Source organism: Bombina bombina, chromosome 6, assembly GCF_027579735.1.
Source record: "Bombina bombina isolate aBomBom1 chromosome 6, aBomBom1.pri, whole genome shotgun sequence".
Taxonomy (NCBI): Eukaryota; Metazoa; Chordata; class Amphibia; order Anura; family Bombinatoridae; genus Bombina; species Bombina bombina.
In genome coordinates this window covers 545,533,887-545,556,591 of record NC_069504.1, presented here as the reverse complement: position 1 = coordinate 545,556,591, position 22,705 = coordinate 545,533,887, and the positions used below count along the sequence as shown (strand labels likewise).

General features: G+C 42.9%; 1 protein-coding gene across 2 annotated transcripts in view; it reads right to left on the bottom strand.

Annotated features, from left to right (window-relative positions):
* The window catches only part of LOC128663248 (tropomodulin-3), a 109,024-nt gene that overhangs the window by 44,285 nt on the left and 42,034 nt on the right, over positions 1-22,705 (bottom strand). The window lies entirely within an intron of this gene.

Below are 22,705 nucleotides of genomic sequence, written 5' to 3'. Positions count from 1 at the left end.
GTATCATAGTGTGAATCACAGAGTCAGAGAAAACAGAATTTATGTTTACCTGATAAATTACTTTCTCCAACGGTGTGTCCGGTCCACGGCGTCATCCTTACTTGTGGGATATTCTCTTCCCCAACAGGAAATGGCAAAGAGCCCAGCAAAGCTGGTCACATGATCCCTCCTAGGCTCCGCCTACCCCAGTCATTCGACCGACGTTAAGGAGGAATATTTGCATAGGAGAAACCATATGATACCGTGGTGACTGTAGTTAAAGAAAATAAATTATCAGACCTGATTAAAAAACCAGGGCGGGCCGTGGACCGGACACACCGTTGGAGAAAGTAATTTATCAGGTAAACATAAATTCTGTTTTCTCCAACATAGGTGTGTCCGGTCCACGGCGTCATCCTTACTTGTGGGAACCAATACCAAAGCTTTAGGACACGGATGAAGGGAGGGAGCAAATCAGGTCACCTAAATGGAAGGCACCACGGCTTGCAAAACCTTTCTCCCAAAAACAGCCTCAGAAGAAGCAAAAGTATCAAACTTGTAAAATTTGGTAAAAGTGTGCAGTGAAGACCAAGTCGCTGCCCTACATATCTGATCAACAGAAGCCTCGTTCTTGAAGGCCCATGTGGAAGCCACAGCCCTAGTGGAATGAGCTGTGATTCTTTCAGGAGGCTGCCGTCCGGCAGTCTCGTAAGCCAATCTGATGATGCTTTTAATCCAAAAAGAGAGAGAGGTAGAAGTTGCTTTTTGACCTCTCCTTTTACCAGAATAAACAACAAACAAGGAAGATGTTTGTCTAAAATCCTTTGTAGCATCTAAATAGAATTTTAGAGCGCGAACAACATCCAAATTGTGCAACAAACGTTCCTTCTTCGAAACTGGTTTCGGACACAAAGAAGGCACGACTATCTCCTGGTTAATGTTTTTGTTAGAAACAACTTTTGGAAGAAAACCAGGTTTAGTACGTAAAACCACCTTATCTGCATGGAACACCAGATAAGGAGGAGAACACTGCAGAGCAGATAATTCTGAAACTCTTCTGGCAGAAGAAATTGCAACCAAAAACAAAACTTTCCAAGATAATAACTTAATATCAACGGAATGTAAGGGTTCAAACGGAACCCCCTGAAGAACTGAAAGAACTAAGTTGAGACTCCAAGGGGGAGTCAAAGGTTTGTAAACAGGCTTAATTCTAACCAGAGCCTGAACAAAGGCTTGAACATCTGGCACAGCTGCCAGCTTTTTGTGTAGTAACACAGACAAGGCAGAAATCTGTCCCTTCAAGGAACTTGCAGATAATCCTTTCTCCAATCCTTCTTGAAGAAAGGATAGAATCTTAGGAATCTTTACCTTGTCCCAAGGGAATCCTTTAGATTCACACCAACAGATATATTTTTTCCATATTTTGTGGTAAATTTTTCTAGTTACAGGCTTTCTGGCCTGAACAAGAGTATCAATAACAGAATCTGAGAACCCTCGTTTTGATAAGATCAAGCGTTCAATCTCCAAGCAGTCAGCTGGAGTGAGACCAGATTCGGATGTTCGAACGGACCTTGAACAAGAAGGTCTCGTCTCAAAGGTAGCTTCCATGGTGGAGCCGATGACATATTCACCAGATCTGCATACCAAGTCCTGCGTGGCCACGCAGGAGCTATCAAGATCACCGACGCCCTCTCCTGATGGATCCTGGCTACCAGCCTGGGGATGAGAGGAAACGGCGGGAATACATAAGCTAGTTTGAAGGTCCAAGGTGCTACTAGTGCATCTACTAGAGTCGCCTTGGGATCCCTGGATCTGGACCCGTAGCAAGGAACCTTGAAGTTCTGACGAGAGGCCATCAGATCCATGTCTGGAATGCCCCACAGTTGAGTAATTTGGGCAAAGATTTCCGGATGGAGTTCCCACTCCCCCGGATGTAATGTCTGACGACTCAGAAAATCCGCTTCCCAATTTTCCACTCCTGGGATGTGGATTGCAGACAGGTGGCAGGAGTGAGTCTCCGCCCATTGAATGATTTTGGTCACTTCTTCCATCGCCAGGGAACTCCTTGTTCCCCCCTGATGGTTGATGTACGCAACAGTCGTCATGTTGTCTGATTGAAACCGTATGAACTTGGCCTTTGCTAGCTGAGGCCAAGCCTTGAGAGCATTGAATATCGCTCTCAGTTCCAGAATATTTATCGGTAGAAGAGATTCTTCCCGAGACCAAAGACCCTGAGCTTTCAGGGATCCCCAGACCGCGCCCCAGCCCATCAGACTGGCGTCGGTCGTGACAATGACCCACTCTGGTCTGCGGAAGGTCATCCCTTGTGACAGGTTGTCCAGGGACAGCCACCAACGGAGTGAGTCTCTGGTCCTCTGATTTACTTGTATCTTCGGAGACAAGTCTGTATAGTCCCCATTCCACTGACTGAGCATGCACAGTTGTAATGGTCTTAGATGAATGCGCGCAAAAGGAACTATGTCCATTGCCGCTACCATCAAACCTATTACTTCCATGCACTGCGCTATGGAAGGAAGAGGAACGGAATGAAGTGTCCGACAAGAGTTTAGAAGTTTTGTTTTTCTGGCCTCTGTCAGAAAAATCCTCATTTCTAAGGAGTCTATTATTGTTCCCAAGAAGGGAACCCTTGTCGACGGAGATAGAGAACTCTTTTCCACGTTCACTTTCCATCCGTGAGATCTGAGAAAGGCCAGGACTATGTCCGTGTGAGCCTTTGCTTGAGGAAGGGACGACGCTTGAATCAGAATGTCGTCCAAGTAAGGTACTACTGCAATGCCCCTTGGTCTTAGCACCGCTAGAAGGGACCCTAGTACCTTTGTGAAAATCCTTGGAGCAGTGGCTAATCCGAAAGGAAGCGCCACGAACTGGTAATGCTTGTCCAGGAATGCGAACCTTAGGAACCGATGATGTTCCTTGTGGATAGGAATATGTAGATACGCATCCTTTAAATCCACCGTGGTCATGAATTGACCTTCCTGGATGGAAGGAAGAATTGTTCGAATGGTTTCCATTTTGAACGATGGAACCTTGAGAAACTTGTTTAAGATCTTGAGATCTAAGATTGGTCTGAACGTTCCCTCTTTTTTGGGAACTATGAACAGATTGGAGTAGAACCCCATCCCTTGTTCTCCTAATGGAACAGGATGAATCACTCCCATTTTTAACAGGTCTTCTACACAATGTAAGAATGCCTGTCTTTTTATGTGGTCTGAAGACAATTGAGACCTGTGGAACCTCCCCCTTGGGGGAAGCCCCTTGAATTCCAGAAGATAACCTTGGGAGACTATTTCTAGTGCCCAAGGATCCAGAACATCTCTTGCCCAAGCCTGAGCGAAGAGAGAGAGTCTGCCCCCCACCAGATCCGGTCCCGGATCGGGGGCCAACATTTCATGCTGTCTTGGTAGCAGTGGCAGGTTTCTTGGCCTGCTTTCCCTTGTTCCAGCCTTGCATTGGTCTCCAGGCTGGCTTGGCTTGAGAAGTATTACCCTCTTGCTTAGAGGACGTAGCACTTGGGGCTGGTCCGTTTCTACGAAAGGGACGAAAATTAGGTTTATTTTTGGCCTTGAAAGACCTATCCTGAGGAAGGGCGTGGCCCTTACCCCCAGTGATATCAGAGATAATCTCTTTCAAGTCAGGGCCAAACAGCGTTTTCCCCTTGAAAGGAATGTTAAGGAGTTTGTTCTTGGAAGACGCATCAGCTGACCAAGATTTCAACCAAAGCGCTCTGCGCGCCACAATAGCAAACCCAGAATTCTTCGCCGCTAACCTAGCCAATTGCAAAGTGGCGTCTAGGGTGAAAGAATTAGCCAATTTGAGAGCACGGATTCTGTCCATAATCTCCTCATAAGGAGGAGAATCACTATCGATCGCCTTTACTAGCTCATCGAACCAGAAACACGCGGCTGTAGTGACAGGGACAATGCATGAAATTGGTTGTAGAAGGTAACCTTGCTGAACAAACATCTTTTTAAGCAAACCTTCTAATTTTTTATCCATAGGATCTTTGAAAGCACAACTATCTTCTATGGGTATAGTGGTGCGTTTGTTTAAAGTAGAAACCGCTCCCTCGACCTTGGGGACTGTCTGCCATAAGTCCTTTCTGGGGTCGACCATAGGAAAAAAATTTTAAATATGGGGGGAGGGACGAAAGGTATACCGGGCCTTTCCCATTCTTTATTTACAATGTCCGCCACCCGCTTGGGTATAGGAAAAGCTTCTGGGAGCCCCGGGACCTCTAGGAACTTGTCCATTTTACATAGTTTCTCTGGGATGATCAAATTCTCACAATCATCCAGAGTGGATAATACCTCCTTAAGCAGAGCGCGGAGATGTTCCAACTTAAATTTAAATGTAATCACATCGGGTTCAGCTTGTTGAGAAATTTTCCCTGAATCTGAAATTTCTCCCTCAGACAAAACCTCCCTGGCCCCCTCAGACTGGTGTAGGGGCATTTCAGAACCATTATCATCAGCGTCCTCATGCTCTTCAGTATCTAAAACAGAGCAGTCGCGCTTACGCTGATAAGTGGGCATTTTGGCTAAAATGTTTTTGATAGAATTATCCATTACAGCCGTTAATTGTTGCATAGTAAGGAGTATTGGCGCGCTAGATGTACTAGGGGCCTCCTGAGTGGGCAAGACTCGTGTAGACGAAGGAGGGAATGATGCAGTACCATGCTTACTCCCCTCACTTGAGGAATCATCTTGGGCATCATTTTCAGTGTCACATAAATCACATTTATTTAAATGAGAAGGAACCTTGGCTTCCCCACATTCAGAACACAGTCTATCTGGTAGTTCAGACATGTTAAACAGGCATAAACTTGATAACAAAGTACAAAAAACGTTTTAAAATAAAACAGTTACTGTCACTTTAAATTTTAAACTGAACACACTTTATTACTGCAATTGCGAAAAAGTATGAAGGAATTGTTCAAAATTCACCAAAATTTCACCACAGTGTCTTAAAGCCTTAAAAGTATTGCACACCAAATTTGGAAGCTTTAACCCTTAAAATAACGGAACCGGAGCCGTTTTTAACTTTAACCCCTTTACAGTCCCTGGTATCTGCTTTGCTGAGACCCAACCAAGCCCAAAGGGGAATACGATACCAAATGACGCCTTCAGAAAGTCTTTTCTATGTATCAGAGCTCCTCACACATGCGACTGCATGTCATGCCTCTCAAAAACAAGTGCGCAATACCGGCGCGAAAATGAGGCTCTGCCTATGATTAGGAAAGCCCCTAAAGAATAAGGTGTCTAAAACAGTGCCTGCCGATATTATTTTACAAAAATACCCAGATTAAATGATTCCTCAAGGCTAAATATGTGTAATATATGAATCGATTTAGCCCAGAAAATGTCTACAGTCTTAATAAGCCCTTGTGAAGCCCTTATTTACTGTCTGAATAAAAATGGCTTACCGGATCCCATAGGGAAAATGACAGCTTCCAGCATTACATCGTCTTGTTAGAATGTGTCATACCTCAAGCAGCAAAAGACTGCTCACTGTTCCCCCAACTGAAGTTAATTCCTCTCAACAGTCCTGTGTGGAACAGCCATGGATTTTAGTAACGGTTGCTAAAATCATTTTCCTCTTACAAACAGAAATCTTCATCTCTTTTCTGTTTCAGAGTAAATAGTACATACCAGCACTATTTTAAAATAACAAACTCTTGATTGAATAATAAAAACTACAGTTAAACACTAAAAAACTCTAAGCCATCTCCGTGGAGATGTTGCCTGTACAACGGCAAAGAGAATGACTGGGGTAGGCGGAGCCTAGGAGGGATCATGTGACCAGCTTTGCTGGGCTCTTTGCCATTTCCTGTTGGGGAAGAGAATATCCCACAAGTAAGGATGACGCCGTGGACCGGACACACCTATGTTGGAGAAACCTCTATGACTAAGCTTTCAATTTCCATGGCTTCAAATTTAGAGATTTGAGATCCGGATGGAAAAACAGGCCTTTGAGACAGAAGGTCTGGTCTTAGAGGAAGTGACCAAGGTTGGCAACTGGACATTCAGAAAAAGGTCCACATACCAGAACTTGAGAGGCCATGCTGGTGCTATTAGAAACACATAACATTGTTCCATTATGATCTTTGAGATCACTCTTGGAAGAAGAACCAGAGGTGGGAAAATGTAAGAAGGTTGGTAAAACCATGGAACTGCTAGAACATCCATTAATTCTGCCTGGACCTGGAGAGGTATCTGGGAATCTTCTTGTTTAGATAAGAGGCCATCAGATCTATGTCTGTAAGACCCCCACATCTGCACAATATGATAGAACACATCTCGATGGAGAGACCACTCCCCGGATGTAGATTGCCAGCTGAGATAATCCGCTTCCCAATTGTCTACACCTGGTATAAGAATCGCAGTGATTAGACAAGAGTTAGATTCCGCCCAAGAAAGTATTGAGACACTTCTTTCATTGCTAGGGGACTGCGAGTCCCCCCTTGATTATTGACATATGCCACTGTTGTAACATTGTCTGTTTGAAACAGAATATACTGTTCTCTCTTTAATAGAGGCCAAGCCTGAAGAGCTCTGAAAATACCACGGAGCTTTAATATTGATTGGTAACCTCACCTCTCGAGGATTCCAAACTCCTTGTGCCATCAGAGACCCCAAGACAGCTCCCCAACCGGTAAGTATTGCATCTATTGTGATCACAGTCCAGGTAGGACGAACAAAGGAGGTCCCTTGAACAATAAGGTGATTGTTGGGATTTAAATATATCAGTTGTGATATCGGCGTATAATCCCTGCACCATTGGTGCAACATGCAAAGCTGTAGAGGTCTCATATGAAAACAAGCAAAAGGGCTCGCGTCCGATACTGCAAACATGAGACCTAAAACTTCCATACACATAGCCACTGAAGTCAATAAGACTAAAGGTTTAGACAAGCTGAAAGCAATCTCAAACGTCTCTTTTCTGTTAGGAATAGAGTCATGGACACTGAATATATTTGGAAATCTAAAAAGGTGACCTTTATCTGAGGAATCAAGAAACTCTTTGACAAGCTGATCCTCCAAACATGTCTTTCTAGAAACAACAGAAATTGTTTTGTGTGAAATTATGCTAAATGAAAAGATGGAGCTAGTACCAAGATATCGTCCAAATAAGGAAACACTGCAATACCCTGCTCTCTGATTACAGATAGAAGGGCACCTAGAACTATTGAGAATATTCTTGGTGCTGTCGCAAGGCCAAACGGAAAAGCGACAAATTGGTAATGCTTGTTTAGAAAAAAGAATCTCAGAAATCGATAGTGATCTGGATGAATCTGATTGTTAAGGTAAGCGTCCTGTCTATTGTGGACATAAAGTGACCTTGCTGAACAAAAGGCAGATTAGTCCTTATAGTCACCACCTTGAAAGTTGGGACTCTTACAAAACCATTTAAAGTTTTCAGATCCAAAATTGGTCTGAAAGAATTTTCCTTCTTTGATACAATGAATAGATTTGAATAAAAACCCCAATCCTTGTTCCTGCTGTGGAACTGGGATAATTACCACTGAAAGTGCTAGATCTGAAACATATTTCAGAAAGGTTTGAGATTTTACTGTTTATTTGGTACATAGGTAAGAAAGAATCTTCCCAAGGGAGGTTTTATTCTGAATCCTATTCGATACCACTGAAAAATTATATTCTGAATCCACTGATTTTGGACGTTTAGCAAGAGTAGAAATAGCCCGATCAACTTTGGGGACTTTTTCCCAAAACTCTATAGAATTTGCTGGTAAAGGATACAATTTTTTAAACCTTGAAGAAGGAATAAAAGAAGTACCTGGCTTATTCCATTCCTTAGAAATCATATCAGAAATAGCCTCAGGAATAGGAAAAACCCCTGAAGTAACCACAGGAGGTTTAAAAACAGCATTTAAACGTTTATTAGACTTAACGTCAAGAGGACTGGTTTCCTCAATATCCAAAGTAATTAACACTTCTTTTAATAAAGAACGCATATACTCTTTTAAATAAATAAGTAGATTTGTCAGTGTCAATATCTGAGGAAGGATCTTCTGTATCAGATAGATCCTCATCAGAGGAGGATAAATTATTATGTTGTCGGTCATTTGAAATTTCATCAACTGAATAAGAAGTTTTAAAAGACCTTTTACGTTTATTAGAAGGTGGAAATGCAGACAAAGCCTTCTGAATAGAATCGGTAACAAATTCTTTAAAATTCATAGGTATAACATGTACATTAGAAGTTGAAGGAACTGCAACTGGCAATGTACTATTACTGATGGACACACTATCTGCATGTAAAAGTTTATCATGACAACTATTACAAATGACATTCGGAGATATAATCTAGCTTTGGCAGCAATGTTCCAACAGATACTTCTGAGGCAGGATCAGATTGAGACATCCTGCAAAATGTAAAAGAAAAAACAACATATAAAGCAAAATTATCAATTTCCTTATATGACAGTTTCAGGAATGGGAAAAAATGCAAATAGTATAGCCCTCTGATAAAGAAAAAGGCAAGAGGCAAACATCAATGGGGTATTAAACTAATGGAAAAATTTGGCGGCAAGTATGACGCACAACGTAACTGAAATTTTTTTGGCGCCTAGAAAACCGGAAATGACACACTCGCATCACTAACGACGCAACCGTGTGTAAGGCTTAGGCGTCAACTACGACGCCGGAAATGAGGACAAAAAATTCTTGCGCCAAAAATGACGCAATAAAATCTAGCATTTGGCGCACCCGCGGGCCTAATACCACCCGCAATTTGCAAGAAAAAAAGTAGTCAATTAGAAAAAAAGACTAAACCCCAGGTAAGAAAAATATTTCTTAAAAATGTTTATTTTCCCCAAATATGAAACTGAAAGTCTGCAGAAGGAAATATATGAACCTGACTCATGGCAAATATAAGTACAATACATATATTTAGAACTTTATATAAATGCATAAAGTGCCAAACCATAGCTGAGGTGTCTTAAGTAATAAAAAACATACTTACCGAAAAGACACCCATCCACATATAGCAGATAGCCAAACCAGTACTGAAACAGTTATCAGTAGAGATAATGGTATATGAGAGTATATCGTCAATCTGAAAAGGGAGGTAGGAGATGAATCTCTACGACCGATAACAGAGAATTTATGAAATAGACCCCCGTTAGGGAAATCATTGCATTCAATAGGTGATACTCCCTTCACATCCCTCTGACATTCGCTGTACTCTGAGAGGAATCGGGCTTCAACAATGCTGAGAAGCGCATGTCAACGTAGAAATCTTAGCACAAACTTTACTTCACCACCTCCATAGGAGGCAAAGTTTGTAAAACTGAATTGTGGGTGTGGTGAGGGGTGTATTTATAGGCATTTTGAGGTTTGGGAAACTTTGCCCCTCCTGGTAGGATTGTATATCCGATACGTCACTAGCTCATGGACTCTTGCCAATTACATGAAAGAAAGAAATTCTACAAACTTATATCCATGCTCCTATGTAGAATATATATAACAGGCTTGACAGAATAGGAAACAGCGAAAATGTATAAAAAAAGAAAAAAAAAAGAAAAAACTGATTAATAAAATGCTGCATGAAAGCTCTCTAAGTGTTTTCTGAAAACATTAAATGAGCTGGGGGCGGAGGTTATAACAGTAATTTGGCAGGAAAATTTTGGCGGGAAATTTGTGCCGCAAAAAAATCTGCGCAAAATTATGACACGTCACGCTATGACATAAATAGCATCCTCAAATGCGCGACATGCAAAGCTGTAGTGAATTTCTAATACGCCTCTCACTCTAAAAAGCAGTTAAGAACTTTGATTGTAAATACAAAATGTACATAAATAAAGCCTAATGGATACTTCTATTATAGCTGCATAAAATGTGATTATGAACTTTCCGTGAGACTAACATAATACTTAGCATCCTAATTTATAAATAAATTACTAGCTCAAAAAAAAACAAAAAAAAAAACCTGTATGTTTCACAGACTACCAACCTTGACAAATATTTAGCCACAAATAAAGTCGCTAAAAAAGAGCACTGAATTATTGACTCAAGGCCTGTACACAAACAATATACAACAACTTTATTTAAAAAGTGCCCAATCCATAGCTGAGAGTGTCCTATATAATAAATGTATATACTTATTATGTAAGACACCCATCCACATATCAGACAACCAAACCAGTGCTGAAACATATCAGAGGTATTGGTACGACTGATTTACAGTGAGCCTTATGAAAAGCTTTCCTATAGGTGAAAACATGGTATCATCAGGCAATACTCCCTTCACATCCCTCAGACAAACACTGCACTTAGAGAGGAACTGGGCCTCAATATGCTTAGAAGCGCCTTTTAAGAAATCAAGCACATCATGCTTCACAACCTCTTAAGTAGGCAAATTTTTTAAAACTGAGGTATGAGTGAGGTGTATTTATAGGCATTTGAAGTTTGGGAAACTTTGCCTTCTCCTGGTAGAAATGTATATCCCATCGGTAACTAGCTTGTGGACTCTCGCCACATATATGAAACAAATTTTTGTTTCATGTCCCTTTGAGAACACATGCAGCAGGCGTTGCTCCTGAAGGGGCATTATACCCATAAGTTAAATCACTTGAAAGTAACACAGTTACATTTTGACTTTACTGTCCCTTTAATAAGTGCAACAGATTAGGAACAACTTGTAAGATAGTTAAAAATATTTTATTTGGGTTTTAAAAAGGGACATTAATCACTAAATAAATGATAAATAGAATGATGCATTTAAAGAAAAACAGAATTTATGCTTACCTGATAAATTACTTTCTCCAACGGTGTGTCCGGTCCACGGCGTCATCCATTACTTGTGGGATATTCTCCTCCCCTACAGGGAAAGGCAAGGAGAGCACACAGCAAGAGCTGTCCATATAGCTCCCCCTCTGGCTCCGCCCCCCAGTCATTCGACCGACGGTTAGGAGAAAAAGGAGAAACTATAGGGTGCCGTGGTGACTGTAGTGTATAAGAAAAAGAAAAAAATTTCAAACCTGATTAAAAAACCAGGGCGGGCCGTGGACCGGACACACCGTTGGAGAAAGTAATTTATCAGGTAAGCATAAATTCTGTTTTCTCCAACATTGGTGTGTCCGGTCCACGGCGTCATCCATTACTTGTGGGAACCAATACCAAAGCTTTAGGACACGGATGAAGGGAGGGAGCAAATCAGGTTACCTAAACAGAAGGCACCACGGCTTGCAAAACCTTTCTCCCAAAAACAGCCTCCGAAGAAGCAAAAATATAAAATTTGAAAAATTTGGCAAAAGTGTGCAGAGAAGACCAAGTCGCTGCCTTACATATCTGATTAACAGAAGCCTCGTTCTTGAAGGCCCATGTGGAAGCCACAGCCCTAGTGGAGTGAGCTGTGATTCGTTCAGGAGGCTGCCGTCCGGCAGTCTCATAAGCCAATCGGATAATGCTTTTCAGCCAGAAAGAAAGAGAGGTAGCAATAGCTTTTTGTCCTCTCCTCTTACCAGAGTAAATGACAAACAAGGATGAGGTTTGTCTAAAATTCTTTGTTGCTTCTAAATAGAACTTTAAAGCACAGACTACATCTAAATTGTGTAACAAAACGTTCCTTCTTTGAAACTGGTTTTCGGGCACAGAGAAGGAACAACTATTTCCTGGTTAAAATTCTTGTTGGAAACAACTTTTGGAAGAAAACCAGGCTTGGTACGCAAAATAACCTTATCTGAATGGAACACCAGATAGGGTGGATCACACTGCAAAGCAGATAATTCAGAAACTCTTCTAGCAGAAGAAATAGCAACCAAAAACAGAACTTTCCAAGATAGCAACTTGATATATATGGAATGTAAGGGTTCAAACGGAACCCCCTGAAGAACTGAAAGAACTGAATTTTGACTCCAAGGAGGAGTCAAGGGACTGTAAACAGGTTTGATTCTGACCAAAGCCTGTACCTGTGGCACAGCTGCCAGTCGTTTGTATAACAAGACAGATGAAGCAGCAATCTGTCCTTTTAGAGAACTCGCTGACAATCCCTTATCCAAACCTTCTTGGAGAAAGGAGAGGATCTTAGGAATTTTAATCTTACTCAAGGAGAATCCCTTGGATTCACACCAACAGATATATATTTTCCATATTTTATGGTAAATCTTTTTCTGGCTTGGACCAGAGTATCTATCACTGAATCTGAAAACCCACGCTTGGATAAAATCAAACGTTCAATTTCCAAGCAGTCAGCTGCAGAGAAATTAGATTTGGATGTTCGAATGGACCTTGTACTAGAAGATCCTGTCTCAAAGGTAGCTTCCATGGTGGAGCCGATGACATATTCACCAGGTCTGCATACCAAGTCCTGCGCGGCCACGCAGGAGCTATCAGAATCACCGAGGCCTTCTCCTGTTAGATCCTGGCTACAAGCCTGGGAAGGAGAGGGAACGGTAGAAACGCATAAGCTAGGTTGAACGACCAAGGCGCCACTAATGCATCCACTAGAGTGGCCTTGGGATCCCAGGATCTGGACCCGTAGCAAGGAACCTTGAAGTTCTGACGAGACGCCATCAGATCCATGTCTGGAATGCCCCATAATTGAGTCAACTGGGCAAACACCTCCGGGTGGAGTTCCCACTCCCCCGGATACAAAATCTGACGACTCAGATAATCCGCCTCCCAGTTGTCTACTCCTGGGATGTGGATTGCAGATAGGTGGCAGGAGTGATCCTCCGCCCATTTGATGATCTTGGATACCTCTCTCATCGCCAAGGAACTCCTTGTTCCTCCCTGATGGTTGATGTAAGCTACAGTCGTCATGTTATCTGACTGGAATCTTATGTATCCGGCCTTCGCTAGATGAGGCCAAGCCCGGAGAGCATTGAATATCGCTCTCAGTTCCAGGATGTTGATCGGGAGAAGAGACACTTCCAGAGACCATAAACCCTGAGTTTTCAGGGAATCCCAGACCGCGCCCCAGCCTGATAGACTGGCGTCGGTCGTGACAATGACCCACTTTGGTCTGCAGAAACTCATACCCTGAGACAGGTGATCCTGTCAACTGGAGCATGCACAGTTGTAATGGTCTTAGATGAATTCGAGCAAAAGGAACTATGTCCATTGCTGCAACCATCAACCCTACTACTTCCATGCACTAAGCTATGGAAGGCTGCAGAATAGAGAGAAGAACTTGACAAGCGTTTAGAAGCTTTGACTTTCTGACTTCCGTCAGGAAGATTCTATTATTGTTCCCAAAAAGGGAACTCTTGTCGACGGAGACAGGGAACTCCTTTCTACGTTCACCTTCCACCCGTGAGATCTGAGAAAGGCTAGAACAATATCTGTATAAGCCTTTGCCTTGGAAAGTGACAACGCTTGAATTAGAATGTCGTCCAGATAAGGTGCCACTGCAATGCCCCTTGGTCTTAGAACCGCTAGAAGGGACCCGAGCACCTTTGTGAAAATTCTGGGAGCAGTGGCTAGTCCGAATGGGAGAGCCACGAACTGATAATTTTTGTCCAGAAAGACGAACCTTAGGAACTGATGATGATCTTTGTGGATAGGAATATGTAGATACGCATCCTTTAAATCCACGGTAGTCATATATTGACCCTCCTGGATTGTAGGTAAAATTGTTCGAATGGTTTCCATTTTGAACAATGGAACTCTGAGAAATTTGATTAGAATTTTTAAATCCAGAATTGGTCTGAAAGTTCCCTCTTTTTTTGGGAACTACAAACAGATTTTGAGTAAAAACTCCTAACCTTGTTCCACAGTTGGAACTGGGTGTATCTTTAACAGGTCTTCTACACAATGTAAGAATGCCTGTCTACTTATTTGGTTTGAAGATAAGTGAGAAATGTGGAACCTTCCCCTTGGGGGTAGTTCCTTGAATTCTAGAAGATGACCCTGAGAGACTATTTCTAGTGTCCAGGGATCCTGAACATCTCTTGCCCAAGCATGAGCAAAGAGGGGGAGTCTGCCCCCTACTAGATCCGGTCCCGGATCGGGGGCTACCCCTTCATGCTGTCTTGGTAGCAGCAGCAGGCTTCTTGGCCTGTTTACCCTTATTCCAGCCTTGCATTGGTTTCCAAGCTGGTTTAGTCTGGGAAGCGTTACCCTCTTGTCTAGAGGCTGCCGAGTTAGAAGCCGGTCCGTTCCTGAAATTGCGAAAGGAACGAAAATTGGACTTATTCTTAGCCTTGAAAGGCCTATCCTGTGGGAGGGCATGGCCCTTTCCCCCAGTGATGTCTGAAATAATTTCTTTCAATTCTGGCCCAAAAAGGGTCTTACCTTTGAAAAGGATATTAAGCAATTTTGTCTTGGAAGATACATCCGTCGACCAAGACTTTAGCCAGAGCGCTCTGCGCGCCACAATTGCAAACCCTGAATCTTTCGCCGCTAATCTCGCTAACTGCAAAGCGGCGTCTAAAATAAAGGAATTAGCTAACTTAAGTGCGTGAATTCTGTCCATGACTTCCTCATACGGAGTCTCCCTACTGAGCAACTTTTCCAGGTCCTCGAGCCAGAACCACGCCGCTGTAGTGACAGGAATAATGCACGAAATAGGTTGAAGGAGGTAACCTTGCTGTACAAAAATCTATTTAAGCAAACCCTCCAATTTTTTATCCATAGGATCTTTGAAAGCACAATTGTCCTCAATGGGAATGGTCGTGCGTTTGGCTAGTGTAGAAACCGCCCCCTCGACCTTAGGGACTGTTTGCCATATGTCCTTCCTGGGGTCGACCATAGGGAACAATTTCTTAAATATAGGAGGAGGGACAAAAGGTATGCCTGGCTTCTCCCACTCCTTATTCACTATGTCCGCCACCCGTTTAGGTATCGGAAAGACATCAGGGTGCACCGGGACCTCTAGGAATTTGTCCATCTTGCACAAGTTTTCTGGGATGACCAGATTGTCACAATCATCCAGAGTAGATAGCACCTCCTTAAGCAATGCGCGGAGATGCTCTGATTTACATTTAAACGTCACAACATCAGGTTCTGCCTGCTGAGAAATTCTTCCTGTATCAGAAATTTCTCCATCTGACAAACCCTCCCTCACTGCCACTTCAGACTGGTGTGAGGGTATGACAGAAAAATTATCATCAGCGCCCTCCTGCTCTACAGTGTTTAAAACAGAGCAATCGCGCTTTCTCTGAAATGCTGGCATTTTGGATCAAATATTAGCTATGGAGTTATCCATTACTGCCGTCAATTGTTGCATAGTAACAAGCATTGGCGCGCTAGAAGTACTAGGGGTCGCCTGCGCGGGCATAACTGGTATAGACACAGAAGGAGAAGATGTAGAACTATCTCTACTTCCTTCATCTGAGGAATCATCCTGGGCAACCTTACTATTTGTGACAATACTGTCCTTACTGTGTTTGGACGCTATGGCACAATTATCACATATATTTGAAGGGGGAACCACATTGGCTTCCATACATACAGAACATGATCTATCTGAAGGTACAGACATGTTAAACAGGCTTAAACTGGTTAATAAAGTACAAAAACCATTTTAAAACAAAACCGTTACTGTCTCTTTAAATGTTAAACAGGGCACACTTTATTACTGAATATGTGAAAAACTATAAAGGAATTATCCAATCTTTACCAAATTTTCACCACAGTGTCTTAATGCACCTCAATTTTCAAGCTGTTAACCCTTAAAATGTGGAAACCGGAGCCGTTTGCAATTTTAATCCCACTACAGTCCCAGCCACAGCCTTTGTTGTGACTTCAACTATCCCAGGGGGGTATTTCAAGCCTTCTAGGAACGTTTTCAGTGAACACCAGACCCTCTCACATGCATCTGCATGCACTGTACTTAAAAGAAACTGCGCAATAATGGCGCGAAAATGAGGCTCTGCCTAATACAGTGAAAGGCCCTTCCTGACTGGGAAGGTGTCTTAACTAGTGCCTGGCGATAAAAAACGTTCCCCAAATAACAAAAGTGTGAAATCCACTTCAAACTTTAAATAAAAACTTAAATAAACAATCGATTTAGCCCTTAAGAGTGTCCACCAGGTAATAGCCCATAATAAGCCCTTTATTCTTTCTAAGTCTAAGAAAAACAGAATTTATGCTTACCTGATAAATTACTTTCTCCAACGGTGTGTCCGGTCCACGGCGTCATCCATAACTTGTGGGAATATTCTCTTCCCCAACAGGAAATGGCAAAGAGCACAGCAAAAGCTGTCCATATAGTCCCTCCTAGGCTCCGCCCACCCCAGTCATTCGACCGACGGACAGGAGAAAAAAAAGGAGAAACCATAGGGTGCCGTGGTGACTGTAGTTAAAGAAAGAAATTTATCAAACCTGATTAAAAAACCAGGGCGGGCCGTGGACCGGACACACCGTTGGAGAAAGTAATTTATCAGGTAAGCATAAATTCTGTTTTCTCCAACATTGGTGTGTCCGGTCCACGGCGTCATCCATAACTTGTGGGAACCAATACCAAAGCTTTAGGACACGGATGAAGGGAGGGAGCTAATCAGGTTACCTAAACAGAAGGCACCACGGCTTGCAAAACCTCTCTCCCAAAAACAGCCTCCGAAGAAGCAAAAGTATCAAATTTGTAGAATTTGGCAAAAGTGTGCAGGGAAGACCAAGTCGCTGCCTTACATATCTGATCAACAGAAGCCTCGTTCTTGAAGGCCCATGTGGAAGCCACAGCCCTAGTAGAGTGAGCTGTGATTCGTTCGGGAGGCTGCCGTCCGGCAGTCTCGTAAGCCAATCGGATGATGCTTTTCAGCCAAAAGGAAAGAGAGGTAGCAGTAGCTTTTTGACCTCTCCTCTTGCCAGAATAAACGACAAACAGAGAAGACGTTTGTCTGAAATCCTTTGTTGCTTCTAAATAGAACTTTAAAGCACGAACTACATCTAAATTATGTAACAAACGTTCCTTCTTTGAAACTGGATTCGGACACAAAGAAGGCACAACTATTTCTTGGTTAATATTCTTGTTGGAAACAACCTTTGGAAGGAAACCAGGTTTAGTACGCAAAACAACCTTATCTGAATGGAACACCAGATAGGGCGGATTACACTGCAAAGCAGATAACTCAGAAACTCTTCTAGCAGAAGAAATATCTATGGAATGTAGAGGTTCAAACGGAACCCCTTGAAGAACTGAAAGAACTAAATTCAGACTCCAGGGAGGAGTCAAAGGTCTGTAAACAGGCTTGATCCTGACCAAAGCCTGAACAAGCGCTTGAACATCTGGCACAGCTGCCAGTCGTTTGTGTAACAAGACAGATAAAGCAGAAATCTGTCCCTTTAGAGAACTTGCTGATAATCCCTTATCCAAACCTTCTTGGAGAAAGGAAAGGATCCTAGGAATTTTAATCTTACCCCATGAGAATCCCTTGGATTCACACCAACAGATATATCTTTTCCATATTTTATGGTAAATTTTTCTAGTTACAGGTTTTCTAGCTTGTACCAGAGTATCTATCACAGAATCCGAAAACCCACGCTTAGATAAAATCAAGCGCTCAATTTCCAAGCCGTCAGCTGGAGAGAAACTAGATTTGGATGTTTGAATGGACCCTGTACTAGAAGATCCTGTCTCAAAAGTAGCTTCCATGGTGGAGCCGATGACATATTCACCAGGTCTGCATACCAAGTCCTGCGTGGCCACGCAGGAGCTATCAAGATCACCGAGGCCCTCTCCTGATTGATCCTGGCTACCAGCCTGGGAATGAGAGGAAACGGTGGAAACACATAAGCTAGGTTGAAGGTCCAAGGCGCTACTAATGCATCCACTAGAGTCGCCTTGGGATCCCTGGATCTGGACCCGTAGCAAGGAACCTTGAAGTTCTGACGAGACGCCATCAGATCCATGTCTGGAATGCCCCATAATTGGGTCAACTGGGCAATAATCTCCGGGTGGAGTTCCCACTCCCCCGGATGGAATGTCTGACGACTCAGGTAATCCGCCTCCCAGTTTTCCACTTCTGGGATGTGGATCGCAGATAGGTGGCAGGAGTGATCCTCCGCCCATTTTATGATTTTGGTCACTTCTCTCATCGCCAGGGAACTCCTTGTTCCCCCCTGATGGTTGATGTAAGCAAAAGTCGTCATGTTGTCTGATTGGAATCTTATGAATCTGGCCTTTGCTAGTTGAGGCCAAGCCCTGAGAGTATTGAATATCGCTCTCAGTTCCAGAATGTTTATCGGGAGAAGAGACTCTTCCCGAGACCATAGACCCTGAGCTTTCAGGGAGTCCCAGACCGCGCCCCAGCCCACTAGACTGGCGTTGGTCGTGACGATGACCCACTATGGTCTGCGGAAGCTCATTCCCTGGGACAGGTGATCCTGGGTTAGCCACCAACGGAGTGAGTCTCTGGTCTTCTGATCTACTTGAATCACTGGAGACAAGTCTGTATAGTCCCCATTCCACTGTTTCAGCATGCACAGTTGTAATGGTCTTAGATGAATTCGCGCAAAAGGAACTATGTCCATTGCTGCAACCATCAACCCTACTACTTCCATGCACTGAGCTATGGAAGGTCGTGGAACAGAGTGAAGAACTTGACAAGCGTTTAGAAGTTTTGACTTTCTGACATCTGTCAGGAAAATCTTCATTTCTAAAGAATCTATTATTGTCCCCAAGAAAGGAACTCTTGTCGACGGAGACAGGGAACTTTTTTCTATGTTCACCTTCCACCCGTGACATCTGAGAAAGGCCAGAACGATGTCTGTGTGAGCCTTTGCCTTTGAAAGAGACGACGCTTGTATAAGAATGTCGTCCAAGTAAGGTGCCACTGCAATGCCCCTTGGTCTTAGAACCGCTAGAAGGGACCCGAGCACCTTTGTGAAAATCCTTGGAGCAGTGGCTAGCCCGAATGGGAGAGCCACAAACTGGTAATGTTTGTCCAGAAAGGCGAACCTTAGGAACTGATGATGATCTTTGTGGATAGGAATATGTAGATACGCATCCTTTAGATCCACGGTAGTCATAAATTGACCCTCCTGGATTGTAGGTAAAATCGTTCGAATAGTTTCCATTTTGAACGATGGCACTCTGAGAAATTTGTTTAGAATCTTTAAATCCAGAATTGGTCTGAAGGTTCCCTCTTTTTTGGGAACTACAAACAGATTTGAGTAAAACCCCAGTCCTTGTTCCACAGTTGGAACTGGGTGTATCACTCCCATTTTTAACAGGTCTTCTACACAATGTAAGAATGCCTGTCTCTTTATTTGGTTTGAAGATAAGTGAGACATGTGGAACCTTCCCCTTTGGGGTAGTTCCTTGAATTCCAGAAGATAACCCTGAGAAACTATTTCTAGTGCCCAGGGATCCTGAACACCTCTTGCCCAAGCCTGAGCGAAGAGAGAGAGTCTGCCCCCTACTAGATCCGGTCCCGGATCGGGGGCTACTCCTTCATGCTGTTTTGGTAGCAGCAGCGGGCTTCTTGGCCTGCTTACCCTTGTTCCAGCCTTGCATCGGTTTCCAAGCTGGTTTGGTTTGCGAAGCATTACCCTCTTGTCTAGAGGCTGCAGAGTTGGAGGCCGGTCCGTTCCTGAAATTGCGAAAGGAACGAAAATTGGACTTATTCTTGGCCTTGAAAGGCCTATCTTGTGGAAGGGCATGGCCCTTACCACCAGTGATGTCTGAGATAATCTCTTTCAATTCTGGCCCAAAAAGGGTTTTACCCTTGAAAGGGATATTAAGCAATTTTGTCTTGGAAGATACATCCGCTGACCAAGACTTTAGACAGAGCGCTCTGCACGCCACAATTGCAAACCCTGAATTTTTCGCCGCTAATCTAGCTAACTGCAAAGCGGCATCTAAAATAAAGGAATTAGCTAACTTAAGTGCGTGAATTCTGTCCATAACCTCTTCATACGGAGTCTCTCTACTGAGCGACTTTTCTAGTTCCTCGAACCAGAACCACGCTGCTGTAGTGACAGGAATAATGCACGAAATTGGTTGCAGGAGGTAACCTTGCTGTACAAAAATCTTTTTAAGCAAACCCTCCAATTTTTTATCCATAGGATCTTTGAAAGCACAATTATCCTCGATAGGAATAGTAGTGCGCTTGGCTAGTGTAGAAACTGCCCCCTCGACCTTAGGGACTGTCTGCCATAAGTCCTTTCTGGGGTCGACCATAGGAAATAATTTCTTAAATATAGGAGGGGGGACAAAAGGTATGCCGGGCTTCTCCCACTCCTTATTCACTATGTCCGCCACCCGCTTGGGTATAGGAAAAGCGTCGGGGTTCACCGGAACCTCTAGGAACTTGTCCATCTTGCACAATTTTTCTGGAATGACCAGGTTGTCACAATCATCCAGAGTAGATAGCATATCCTTAAGCAGTGCGCAGAGATGCTCCAATTTAAATGTCACAACATCAGGTTCTGCCTGTTGGGGAAATTTCTGATTCAGGTAGAATTTCTCATCTGACAAAACCTCCCTCATGGCCACTTCAGATTGGTGTGAGGGTATGACAGAGCAATTATCATCAGCGCCCTCCTGCTCTACAGTGTTTAAAACAGAGCAATCGAGCTTTCTCTGAAATGCAGGCATCTTGGATAAAATATTTGCTATGGAGTTATCCATTACTGCCGTCAATTGTTGCATAGTAACAAGCATTGGCGCGCTAGAAGTACTAGGGGTCTCCTGCGTGGGCAAAACTGGTGTAGACACAGAAGGAGATGATGTAGAACTATGTCTACTCCCTTCATCTGATGAATCATCTTGGGCAACTTTACTATCTGTGGCAGTACTGTCCTTACTTTGTTTGGACGCTATGGCACAATTATCACACATATTTGAAGGGGGAGACACATTGGCTTCCATACATACAGAACATAGTTTATCTGAAGGCACAGACATGTTAAACAGGCTTAAACTTGTCAATAAAGTACAAAAACCGTTTTAAAACAAAACCGTTACTGTCTCTTTAAATTTTAAACAGGGCACACTTTTTTACTGAATATGTGAAAAACTATGAAGGAATTGTTCAATTTTAACCAAATTTTCACCACAGTGTCTTAAAGCATTCAAAGCATTGCACCCTAAATTTCAGACCTTTAACCCTTAAAATGAGGAAACCGGAGCTGTTTACATTTTTAACCCCTCTACAGTCCCAGCTCCAGCCTTTGCTGCGACTCTACCAAACCCAGGGGGGTATACGATACCAAATGAAGCCTTCTAGGAACTTTTCCAACTACTTCCAGACCCACACACATGCAGCTGCATGTACTGCTCTCAAAAGTAACTGCGCAGTAATGGCGCGAAAATGAGGCTCTGCCTACTACAGAGAAGGCCCTTCCTGACTGGGAAGGTGTCTAAACCAGTGCCTGACGTAAACAAAAGTTCCCCAAAGATATAAAGTGTGAATTTCAACATCAAACTGTATAAAATGCCCAAATAAAGCAATCGATCTAGCCCATAAAAGTGTCTACCAGTTTTATAGCCCATATTAAGCCCTTTATTCTGTTTGAGACTAAGAAAATGGCTTACCAGTCCCCATGAGGGGAAAATGACAGCCTTCCAGCATTACACAGTCTTGTTAGAAATATGGCTAGTCATACCTTAATCAGAAAAGTCTGCCAACTGTTCCCCCCAACTGAAGTTATCTCATCTCAACAGTCCTGTGTGGGAACAGAAAACGATTTTAGTTACTGCTGCTAAAATCATACTCCTCTCACAAACAGAACTCTTCATCCTTTTCTGTTTCAGAGTAAATAGTACATACCAGCACTATTTTAAAATAAACTCTTGATAGTAGAATAAAAAACTACAACTAAACACCACATACTCTTCACCATCTCCGTGGAGATGCTGCTTGTTCAGCGGCAAAGAGAATGACTGGGGTGGGCGGAGCCTAGGAGGGACTATATGGACAGCTTTTGCTGTGCTCTTTGCCATTTCCTGTTGGGGAAGAGAATATTCCCACAAGTTATGGATGACGCCGTGGACCGGACACACCAATGTTGGAAAAATGGCTTACCGATCCCCATGAGGGAAAAATGACAGCCTTCCAGCATTACACAGTCTTGTTAGAAAATGGCTAGTCATACCTTGAGCAGAAAAGTCTGCAAACTGTTCCCCCCAACTGAAGTTCTCTCATCTCAACAGTCCTGTGTGGGAACAGCAATCGATTTTAGTTACTGCTGCTAAAATCATACTCCTCTTTTAAACAGAACTCTTCATCTCTTTCTGTTTCAGAGTAAATAGTACATACCAGCACAATTTTAAAATAACAAACTCTTGATAGAAGAAATAAAAAACTACAACTAACACCACAAACTCCTCACCATCCCCGTGGAGATGCTACTTGTTCAGAGCAGCAAGGAGAATGACTGGGGGCGGAGCCAGAGGGGGAGCTATATGGACAGCTCTTGCTGTGTGCTCTACTTGCCTTTCCCTGTAGGGGAGGAGAATATCCCACAAGTAATGGATGACGCCGTGGACCGGACACACCAATGTTGGAGAAAGTCTGCTAATAACGTATATGTAAGTTTCATTAGTTGTTTAAATAGTGACAAAAGGTTTTTATATATATATATATATATGATTACACTTTGAGAAGGTAATATAAAATGATAAATCTCTCTTTAATATATATATTTTGTGCAAACAAATTTCCCTAATTCCCATACTGGTGCGGCCTTGGTATACAGTGCTGGGGGTGTAAAAATGGGAACTTTTAGTCACTTCCAGAGTTTCATCTGTTAACATTTATCTGATATAACAGCCAGTAATGGACACATGATAAAATATA